This window comes from Geotrypetes seraphini, chromosome 8 (genome assembly GCF_902459505.1).
Source record: "Geotrypetes seraphini chromosome 8, aGeoSer1.1, whole genome shotgun sequence".
Lineage (NCBI taxonomy): Eukaryota > Metazoa > Chordata > Amphibia > Gymnophiona > Dermophiidae > Geotrypetes > Geotrypetes seraphini.
In genome coordinates, this window is record NC_047091.1 from 17,615,970 (window position 1) to 17,628,237 (window position 12,268).

Sequence of the window (12,268 nt, forward strand, 5' to 3'; positions counted from 1 at the left end):
AAGCCTCCTCAAACTGGTGCTAGCACATCTCTTTATTTGTATACTAGTCTTATAGCCTGTTACATTAACGGGTGCTAGAATATATGTGTGTGTGTGTCTGTCTTTATTTCTTTCTTTCTCTCTCTCCTTAACCGCTTTCTATATTTCTGTCTTTCTTTTTCCTCGGTTGTCCACCCATTCTCCCTTCCTTTTACCTTCCCCGTGTCCACCACCACCCCTTCACTGCTCCCCTTATCCAGTAGCAGCCCTTCTCTCGTTTTTTTATCTCCCCCCTGTCCAGCAGCACCTCTTTCCTGCCCCTGTCCGGCAGTAGGCCTCCCTTCCTTTTTCTTCCCCACCCCGTCTCTTCCACTGTCCATCAGAACCTCTTTCATGCTCCCCAGTCCAGCAGTAGGCCTCCCTTCCTTTTTCTTCCCCCCTAGCACCTCTTTCCTGCTCCCCGTCCAGCAGTAGGCCTCTCTTCCTTTTTCTTCCCCCCCATCTCTTCCACTGTCCATCAGCACCTCTTTCCTGCTCCACCGTCCAGCAGTATGCCTCCCTTCCTTTTTCTCCCCCTGTCTCTTCCCCTGTCCAGCAGCACCCGTTACCTCGTGTCTGCCCTCCGCTGACAGCCGCTGCGGCCTGCAGCCGCCGATAGCCGCCGCATCCTGCAGGCGCTGACAGACGCTGCGGCCTGCAGATGCCGACAGACACCACGGCCTGCAGATGCCAAGAGCCGCCACGGCCAACAGCCTCTGCGCCACCTGAAGCTGACATCCACCTTGGGAGAGAGAGAGAGATATGCGTGGAAGCATGCATATGCACTCCTACCTGCGGGGACCTACAGTGCACGGAAAACAGGAACACGCTGGTAAGAGTGCGCATGCACGCTTAGGCTTTTATTATATTAGATGTGATATTATAAGTGTGTTACCTAGATAGTAAGAGTGGTATGATTTCAATTACCCCAACATTCACTGGTTAAATGTTATATTGGGGAGTGCTAGGAAGGTAAAATTCCTAGACGTCATAAATGTCTGCTTCTTAGAGCAACTGTTCTGGGAACCGACAAGAGGAGGAGCTATTTTAGATTTAGTTCTTAGTGAAATGCAGAGCAGAGTACAGGAGTTAACTGTGTTGGGTCTGCTGGGAAACACTGATTATAACATGATCAAATTTCAGCTGATACCAGGAGTAACGTCGCAAAAGAAATCTACTGTAGAGGCATTTAATTTTCGAAAGGGCGACTATGATAAAGTGAGGAAAATGGTTAAAAAGAAACTATAAGGATTAGCTGCAAAGGTTATGTCTGTAAACCAGGCATTGATGTTATTTAAAAATACCATCATGGAAGCCCAGACCAGATGTATTCCACATATCAGCAAAGGTGGAAAGAAGAAGAAACAAGAGCCGGCATGGTTAAAAGGTATGGTGAAGTGAAAGAGGCTATCGGAGCCAAAAAACATCCTTTAAAGTAAGGGTAGGCAATTCCGGTCCTTGAGAGCTGGAGCCAGGTCAGATTTTCAGGATATCCACAATGAATATATATGAGATGGATTTGCATGCACTGCCTCCTTGAGATGCAAATCTATCTCATGCATATTTATTGTGGATATCCTGAAAACCTGATCAGGTTCTGGCTCTCGAAGACTGGAATTGCCTACCCCTGCTTTAAAGTATGGAAAAAGGATCCGAATGAAGAAAATAAGAAGAGACACAAGCATTGGCAAGTTAGATGCAAAGCACTGATAAAGAAAGCTAAGAGAATATAAAGAGAAACTTGCAAAAGGGGCATAAACTCATAACAATTTGTTTTAGGTACATCAGAAGCAGAAAACCTGTGAGAGAATCCGTGGGACTGTTTATTTCCTCCTCCAAACTGAAATTAAACCTTGCAGGCTCTGTTATTAATCAGGAGGGTTTACATGTATAGGTTTGCAGAATGGCTTACATACATATATAACCTGCCTAGATTCATCTCTTAATTTCTCCCCATGGCTGTTCCCGTTCCATGTGTTAGGAAACTCACCTGCTCCCCTGTACATCTCAATTCCAATCTTCATGTACTATGCAAAATGGGGCTTCTACTAGTTCATGCATGTAAAATTGTGAGCTAAAGTGATTAGCTTGTCACACATTAAGTGGCAAAGAGGTGACTTTCCAGCTGCCAGATTCTGCGATTTAAACACTATAGAACAGATCCTTTGCATTAAATGGAAATTTAGGGTGAGTGGGTGTACATTTGTGTTCAAAGTGAAGGAACAGGGAGGAGGCTGGTGGAGAAAAGCCTTTCTTACACTCTTTTTTGTTCATTTTATTCTGCTCATTTAAATACAATATATTTTATAAAAATAATTATTCCACAGATACCAATTTCACATCTCAATGAGAACTATTAGGAGCTATTGAAATGTTGGGAAGTGTGCTGGAGTAATTTTGTATTTTCCTTCAGAGGGCTCCCTCTCGGAAACATAGTGTACTCACCGAACACTCTCTTTCTGCAGCGCCCCCTCCCCCCCCCCCTTGTGAAGTGCCTCTACACTCCCCAATGAGCAAGTAAAAGAAACATATTTTTCATACTTCAGCTATGTAAATGGCTCTTTGTGCTTCATTTTGCTTTCATCCGGCGATGAAAAGACCTTACATTTTTCTAGTATTTATTAGTAACAACCCCCCTCTAAAACACAAAACAGACCGTACAGATTTGTAGCCCATAATTCAAATAAATATAGAAGCATGACTGCAGGAAAGACCACACGATCCATCTAGTTTGCTTCGCTATATCAACTGCTCAGCTTCACAATCCATTCCCCTCCCTCAGAGATTCTCTGTGTTTATCACATGGTTTTTGGTTTTTTTTTAAATTCAGATACAGTCACCATCTCTACTACCTCCACTGGAAGGTTTTCTATGCATCCAATCTCTTTCTGTAAAAAAAAATATATATATATATATTTCATTAGATTCTGGAGAATACTCTCATCCTAAGAACCTTTCATTCCAGATCTTCCCTTCAGTTGTTCATTTATACCATGAAGGTATTTAAATGCCTCTGTTATTTCTTCTCTGTCCCACCCAGGGTACATATGTTTAGATATGTAAAACTGCTCCCAAATGCTTTGTGATGAAGACTATTAACCATTCTAATAACCACCCTCTGGACCTACTCCATCCATTTCGCATCCTTTGAAGTTGCAGGCTCTTCAGATGTATGCAGTACTCCAGATAAAGTCTCAGCAGAAACTTATAAGGAGGCACTAATAGGCTCATGATAAAAAAAAACATAGATGTCCAAAAAGCATCCTAAATCGGCACTTGAACGTTCTAATTGCCAGGATGTTCAAGTGCTGATAACTGCCTTTCTCTACGTCTAGTGAAGTGTCCCAGCCTCTGTTCGTCCAGAGCACAAGATGCGGCATGGTGGAGGCGTGCCTAAGGGCGGGTTAGACTTGGATGTCTTGCAGCGATAATAAAACATTTTCAAGACGTCTTGGAAGGAACCTAGACGTTTGGAACAACACCTGTTTTCAAAGCATCTAAGTGCCACAATGGTGCCCAAACTGATCAACTGATCATTCACCTGGAAACGTCCAAGTTGGACTTGGATGTTTTTTTTTCGAAAATGCCCCTCCACGGCTTCCTATTCCTGTTGGCAGCTCTACTACGATTTCCTATGCCAGGTGCTGATGTTCGGGAGGCAGATATGTACATTTTATTTTTGTGATGGTGTGAGGGGGTCAGTGAACACAGAGGGGGGGCGGAAGTGTGTGTGGGTCTTTACTTTGTCCCTGCAGTGGTTATCTGGTCACTTTGGATACCTTTTGGACACTTATACCTGTTTTTAGATTGCTTAAGTCATAATGTATAAGTTTCATCTAAGCAGTCTTGTCAAACCTTCGATTATTCCTGCAGGATGACTAAGTCTAGGTCGGCCCACATCCCATCCTAACCACTTCTCCAAAAACGCCCCTTTCAACTCTAGGTGTACAGTGGAATTCAGAGTAGAGAATGACACGGTGACAAAATTCATCACCATTCCCGTCCCAGCGGATAACCGCGGGAAACCATCTTCATGTCATTCTTTAAGGAAAGATGGAAGAATCAGAGTATAATTGGGCACAACCACTGACCCTCAAGCTTTGCTTTGAAGAATGCTGGTGTAGAAGGACCGAGGTTGAAATAGACACTAGAAAATGACATGGGATTATTTCCCGCAGTTATCCACAGGGACGGGAACGGTGATGAATTTTGTCACCGTGTCATTCTCTAATTCAGAGTTCTAAAAGTCTCGATACGTCTAAAAATCCGTCTTTTAGATCAGTGTTCTTCAACCACCGGTCCATGGACCAGTGCCGGTCCACAGAAATTTCCTGCCGGTCCACAGGGCTAGCACATGCATCAGGCCCAAAACAGTGTTCTTCAACTGCCGGTCCGATCGATGCGGCGTTATCTTCGAGCCAGCACCCTCTTCCTAACTGATTCAGTGCACAAAGCCACAGGCAGTGGCTTCTACGGGCATCCTGCGCCTGAACCGGAAGCCTTCTCTCTGACATTGCAACATCAGAGGGAAGGCTTCCAGATGAGGCAAGGGATGTGCAAGGTGCAATTAGTACTATTATGGGGGCGGGATCAGGGGTGGAGATTGGGTAGAGATGGGCGGGGTCTGGACCATGACTTAGCCCAGTGTTCTTCAACCACCGGTCCACGGTGCGATCGATGCAGCGTTATCTTAGAGCCAGCTCCCTCTTCCTAACTGATTCAGTGCACAAAGCCACGGGCAGTAGCTCCTACGGGCATCCTGCGTCTGAACCGGAAGCCTTCTCTCTGACGTTGCAACGTCAGAGGGAAGGCCTCCAGATGAGGCACGGGACATGCAAGGTGAAATTAGTACTATTATGGGGGCGGGGTCTGGGGTGGAGATTGGGTAGAGATGGGCGGGGTCTGGCCCACGACTTAGCCCAGTGTTCTTCAACCGCCGGTCCACGGACCGATGCCGGTCCACAGAATAATTTTTTTATTTCTGCCGGTCCATAGGTGTAAAAAGGTTGAAAAACACTGTTTTAGATCGTCTAAGTGCCGACATGGACAAGTTTTTATACGTATTTTTGTTTCGATGATGAGCCTCATAATGTTTTATTTTAATTTCTTGTTTTGATACTCCTTATTATTGAGTTCACTCCCCTCATTTGTGGACTGGAGATAAATGTTCCTTGTTTCTCTATTTTTTTTCGCCTTGTTAATATAATATCTTCTATGTTTCTGTAACAAGTGTAATCTTGTATCATGTTTATTGGAAAATTAATAAATAAATAAATAATAACAATAAAAAACACACTCCTAACTTATAAACATCAGGCCTAGAATCACAGTTCGCATAGAGATGGTAGGGTTACCAGACGTCCGGATGGCTTTTTAAAACCCAGCGCTTTGTCCGGGTTCTGAAAAGCTTCCCATCAAAATCGCATCGGGAAGGGCATCCGCGCAAGTGCGGTCATAACACGGTGATGTCACACGCATGATGCGTGGGCATGATGTCTTTGCGCTGCGTCCACAGATGCCTTCTGGGAGCGGGGCTGTGGGCAGAATGGGGCGTGACGGGCAGAACGGGACAGAACTGGGCGGGCCTGGGGACGTGGCCATGGGCCCGGATTTTCCTTCGGGAAAATCTGGCAACTCTAAGAGAGAGAATCCAACAACCAACCACAGGAATACGAAAAGAGTAAAAATAAAATCCAGCACAATATGGTGAAAGCCACTTTTATTCAGATGAGCTCAACATGGCCACGTGTCTGTTCACGCCTGCGTCAGGACCAAGAACAAGAAGCCTCGTAATATAGTTGTATCTGATAGACGTGCTCCAATGTTAATCCACGTAGAAGAAAAAAAAATTCTCCTAGGACAAGCAGGATGAGTCAGCCACATATGGGTGTTGTCCCAACAGCTCCCAATTTGCGGATAAGCTCTCCAATAGCTCAGAGAGATTTTTTTTTTTTTTCTCTGAGCACGTGCAGTACCCAGGCCCCACTGGGCATGCCCGAGCCCCACCCATTTCCCCCTGCTTCCCCCTAATCCCCAGTCTTTAGTTTCCACCCGTTCCCATCGGTCGGATTTTCTACAGCTCTCCATTACAACTTTTCTACTCATCACCTTGAAGATGCCTGAATCATCTAAAGAAACGACTGGGATGCAGGAGAAGGATGAACACACTGGATCCTCATGAATTGTGCGCCTGATTGGATCCGGCGCTCGAGGTTTCCGTGTTGCTTGCATTGTGCGCACATGTCACCACGTGCACGCAAGCTAAGGAAGAGGGCACTGAGAGACTTCATGAAGAGAAGTGAGGCCCGAGAATCTTCCTCCAGCAGCCATCCTCATCGGAATGCAGCAGCGGGGGATCCACAAGCTACAGTGGCAAGGAGCCTCCAGGATGCCCTGGCTCAGCTAATCCCCCCGCCTGCACTCCGCCCGGTAGAGAAATATCTCCCGGAGTCCCTGCATGTTGCCGCTTACAGCCAGCCTCTGCAGGGCAGCCGATAGGAGCCTCACCAGACCGAGAGTTTTTGACTATCCTGCTGTCCACGGAGAATCTACATTACAGGTAAGTAACTACACTATATCACACCAGGAAAATCAAACTCTTTGTCTTTGAAATGTCAGATTCCAGGATCACAGCCCTCCTATAAGGGTTCCTTCAACATCTGCTGGAGCAGTTCTTCCTGTAGAGAACCCAGCATCTCCCTGCTTCTAGATGATACTGCAGAAGTGATGTTCTAATCAATATCCAGCAGATTAAAATCACCTAGTAATAGCACTTCTCCTTTCATTAGCAGTTTATGGATGTCTTCAATTAAATTTCCATCCACTTCTGCCTCTTCCATATCCTGTTTGCAGACTAATCTATAGTGCCCTGATTTCATACGCCTTTGCCGTTCTGTCACTTTAATGTCGTTTTGTATATTGTAGACTGCCACTCCTCCTCCCTTTCTTCCTTCCCTGTCCTTCCTAAGGAAATTATAGCCTGGTGTAACTGTCCCTCATTCGCGGTTCTCCAGGTACCTCTGTATCTCTGTTTATTTGTATACACTAGTTTTATTGTGATGTAAATCACCTGGATATCACAGTGAAAAGCAGTAACTCAAGTCCAATGAACAGTAAAGCATAAATCTCTAAATCCAGTTCAGTCTCTTTCATAACAGCCTCTAGACCCTAAACTTTATTTCCTGTACTATGACCATTAGTATACAGCATATAACTTTCCAGATGTTGCCCTTTTTTCAGTACAGATGTTTAAAGTTTTACATACCTGAGAGCTTACTCCGTATAGCCCTAATAATCATAGTTCAAAGCTCTGCTCAGTAGGTTTGCCAGTTTCTTGTGGAAGCTGCTTTCCCTCTTGTTTTACAGGTGGGCCCCATCTCTATTCAGCAGTCATTAGAATATCATCCTATGGACCAGAAAGCCAAAATGCTATCATTGATGGCATCTTAAGAATTCTCTGAATTGGCCTTTGCCCTTGACTAGAATTACCTGATTTTATGTCAGTGAAATCTGGACCCCTAGACCTGCCTCCAGGCCCGCCCAGTTCCACCCATCCCATCCCTGCCCCATTACACTCCAGCTCCGCCCCAGCCCTGCCCCCCCCCTCTGCCTGTTCATTGGGCTCCCTCCCAAAAGAATTTCTTTTTAAAACTAAGATAAAGTGCCAGGTTTTCAAAAGCCGTCCAGACCCGGACGTCTCGTAACCCTACCCTTGACCCAAAGGACTGAGGAGAATGTTATCTTCTTTCCTAGAGCCACAGCACCAATTTTGATATATCATGGCTATCTGTAGCATGTAATTTGTACCAATATGGATGAGCGGCATTGGGTAATAGGTACTAGGCTTCATAAGTCTTGACAAATTCTACCTAATGTCTTGGATCTTGGAACCCAGCAGACAACATATCTCCTTAAAAAACATGTTGATCAACAGTTGGGTGCCTCTGTGTAGCTCAGAAGGGAATCACCGACCACCTCTTCCTGTAACCTCCATCATTGATGGCTGCTGATCCTGCAAGTTTGGGGTATCAGTTTCCATCCCTCCTCACTCTTCAGCTCGGAGGAAAGATGGCTCAGGGGTGATATGATACAAGTCTATAAAATACTGAGAGGAGTGGAAAGGGTACATGTGAATAATAGGTCTAGGGGGGCATGCGATAAAGCTACGAAGTAATAAATTTAAAACAAACCGGAGAAAATATTTCTTCACACAACGTGTGATTAAACTCTGGAATTTGTTGCCGGAGAATGTGGTGAAATCAGTTAGCTTAGCAGAGTTTAAAAAAGGCTTGGATAATTTCCTAAAAGAGAAGTCCATAGGCCATTATTGAGATGACTTGGGGAAATCCATTGCTTATTCCTAGGATATGAATCACAAAATCAGGATATGGACCTTTGGTCTGTCCCAGTATGACAATTTTTACCTAGTGCTGTCTGATATGCCTATTTGATTAACAGATTCACTTCGGTGAATGAATTCATTCAACAACAACATAAAAAAATCGGACTTGCCGATTCAGTGATGAATACCCTGCCGCCCCCAGTGAGACCCGATATACCTCCGGGCTTCCAAAAGCAGCGGCGGAACTGGAAGCTTGTGGCCTGCCCTGCCAAGGCCTTCATTCTGCTGCATCACTGATGATTTTTTTTTAATTTTTTATTCAATTTTCTATACCGTTCTCCCAGGGGAGCTCAGAACGGTTTACATGAATTTATTCAGGTACTGAAACATTTTTCCCTGTCTGTCCTGGTGGGCTCACAATCTATCTAATGTACCTGGGGCATTGGGGGGGATTAAGTGAATAGTCTAGGGTCACAAGGTGTAATGTGGGTTTGAACCCACAACCGCAGGGTGCCGAGGCTATAGCTTTAACCACTGCGCCACACACTCCCCATGATGTCACTGATGATGTGGCATAGGGAAGTCCTGGCTGGGCAGGCCGCGAGCTGCCAGCCGGTCAACGCCACCACTGCTGCTACTATTGGAGGCCTGGAGGTATATCAGATTTCATGGAGGGGGAGGGATCGGTAGGGAGCTGCTGCACAGGGGGCTCGGAGGGAGGGATGAAAAACTACTACACAGGGGGGGATGGGAAGTGGGGAAGGCAGGAAAGCTGCTGCACAGGGGGATGGGTGGAAGGGGAGGAAAGCTGCTGCATATGGGGGAGAGGGGAAGACTTGTTGGTTATAGGGTGCCAACAAAAAGGTAGAAAGGGGTGAGAAGAAGAAATTCTGCATCTAGTGGAGGGGAGGGAGACATTCATGGAGAAAAGTGAGGGAGAAATGTTGGACATGGGGTGGAAGGCAGGGAGAGATGGTGTATGGGGAGAGAGAAAGAAGTGTTGCACATGATAATTGAGGGGAGGAAGGGAGAGATGCTGCATGGAGGGGAATAGAGAGGTTTGACCCAGTGCACAAGGCAGAGAGAGAGAGAGAGAGAGATTGTAGACAGTGGGAAAGAAACAGAAATATTGGATATGGCAGTGAAAGGTAGAAAAAATAGTGTTATTTTCTATTTTGTAATTACAATGTCAGATTTGAAATGTGTATCCTGCCAGAGCTGGTGTTAGACAGCAGGCGTGAACTAGGACCTACAAGAGAGGAAAAGTATTTTTTGTTTACACCACAGCACCGGCGTGGGGTTGGAGAGGGCAAAGGGTGTGCGCTAAACGCTAATGCGTCCATAGACTAACATGCATGCATTAACGTTTGCCATGCACTAAATCGATTAGTGCATGATAATATGTTAGCGCACCTTAGTAAAAGAGGGTCTTAATATAAGGACCCCTAAATGAAACAAAGAGAACACTCCATACCTCATTATAACTTGAGTGGAGGCATTAGCTTTCATAGAAAAGAGGCAATGAAACCGGCAGCACAATGCGCAGCGGCCTCAAAAAAGGGCAAACAGAATATTGGGCATTATCAAAAAAGGCATCACTACCAGAACCAAGGAAGTTATCCTCCCGCTGTACAGGGCAATGGTGCGACCGCATCTGGAATACTGCGTCCAGTACTGGTCGCTGTACCTAAAGAAAGACATGGCGATACTCGAGAGGGTCCAGAGAAGAGCAACAAAAATGATAAAGGGCATGGAAAACCTCTCGAATGCTGAGAGGCTGGGACTCCCTTCTGATGTCACGTGCTGGCTCCACAACCAGGAAGTAATGTCAGAAGGGGGCCGAGGCCAGCACAAGCAGGACGTGGAACATACGAGCATAAGAATTGCCGCTGCTGGGTCAGACCAGTGGTCCATCGTGCCCAGCAGTCCGCTCACACAGCGGCCCTCTGGTCAAAGACCAGCGCCCTAACTGCTGCTTGTGCTGGTGAACCTTTCAAGAGGTACCCAGGGAAGGACAGGTGCCTGTGACCCCCACAAAGGCAGTGCCCAGGGCGGTATGCCCCCCTCCCCCCCCACTTCCCCTTATTATACCACTGATCCCTGGATCTGTCAGATCTTAGATCTTCACGCTGTCCAATGGATTAAAAATGTCCCCAGCCCTGGATTTAAGCAAAGGAAGCATGCGCTTAGGGGGTCACTAAAGAGCTTTTTTTCCCTTAGCTATCACGCCCCTTAACCCTTTCAATGCCATCTGCCATACCCATTATTCAACGAGAATTTCAGTGTTTTTCTAATCTTTATGAGTATATACCATATATGATGTTTTGTTTCGTAGAATGATAATATTTCTTAGCACTTATTGAGTCTTGATGATTTTTCAGTTTAAGCAATATAAGAGCCAAGGGGCACCATGGTTGGCCTGTGCTTAGGGCATCAGTTGGACTTAATCCGGCCCTTTGTTGTTCCCAAAGGGCTCCGTCTACCAAGCCACGCTAACGATTCTGACACAACAAATGCAATGAATCCCTTAGGAACTGAATGGGCTTTGTTGCATTTTCCGTATTGGAATCGCTGGCATGGCTTTGTAAAAAGATTCCAAAGTGGTTTGTTGAAAAGCTCTGTTTGGTGTAGGGGAGGGGGGGGAGTGCACCTAGGGAAATACCTTAACATAATAAAAGAGAATAAAAGGACATCTGTATACATGCTATGTCTCCATTGCAGTTCCAGTTAAAGAGATCCCTAAATTTAATAATCCTGCAAACAGCAGGCGTTTAAGGCTTAATGACAGATTCTGAATTCGAGGGTGCAAATTACGTCTTCACAGCAGTTCTTAAATAAATTGGAAAAGTACGGAAGGACCTCAAACAATTCCTTTGCAGGTCTGCTGATGAATGAAAAGGAACAGAGCAGAGGGCTCAATTGCATCTACCCCCTCCCTCCCCCAATGCCCCCTATCCTTTTTTCCTTGCATTAATATTTTCTACAGCAGAAAGAATCCAGTAGCAGATTTGGGAGGAGAGGTGAACCATTTCTAATGCATTCACAAACACAAATGGAATGGGAAATGGAATGGAATGAGGTGGAACAATAATGCCTTACAAACACATTAATTCATTGCGAAAAAGAATTGCATTTATTCTGGGAAGACGGGGTTTAAAATTCAAACTATGTAAATTCATACCCCTCAAAATGACTAGCTGGTTAACTACTGTACCCCTGTGGTACCTTGTTGGCAGGAGGAAATCCAAATACCAACAGGGTAGGCGGTCTGCAAAATCCAACGCACAGATCAAAACAGCAGATCAGCCAAAGCAAAGTCCAGATATCTCTGTTGTTGCGGAGATGCACAACATATTAAAAAACAACCCCCGACGCTGGCCGAGTTTTGCCCATGTAAGGGCTGCGTCAGGGGCTCAGTAAAACCAGATAGTATTAAAAACCAGAATCACTAGCCAGGTTGCAACATTATAGTCCTACTTGCTTAGCAGACATTGCCTAAGGCCCAGGCAAGTACAGCGTTACCAAACCATGATGAATCGGGATTAAAATGCTGAATTGCGCAAAAAATGAACCAATTAATTGTGGTTTAGTAAATAGTCCTCTTAGGGTTCTAGGAGTACAGGAGAGAGAGAGAGAGAGAGAGAGAGAGAGAGAGAGAGAGAGAGAGAGAGAGAGAGAGAGAGAGAGAGAGAGAGAAGGCACAAATACAGTTTATGGGAATGCAGTGGAACTTCATCATTTGTCAAAAGAAAAAAGGAATCAAAACTCTGCAAGGGTAAGCAGAGAAAACCCACAAAAGTGGAGTTAAATAAACATTCACTGATCACCGTACCTGAAGAAAGACAAGGTACTACTCGAAAGGGTCCAGAGAAGAGCAACTAAAATGGTTAAGGGACTGGAGGAGTTGCC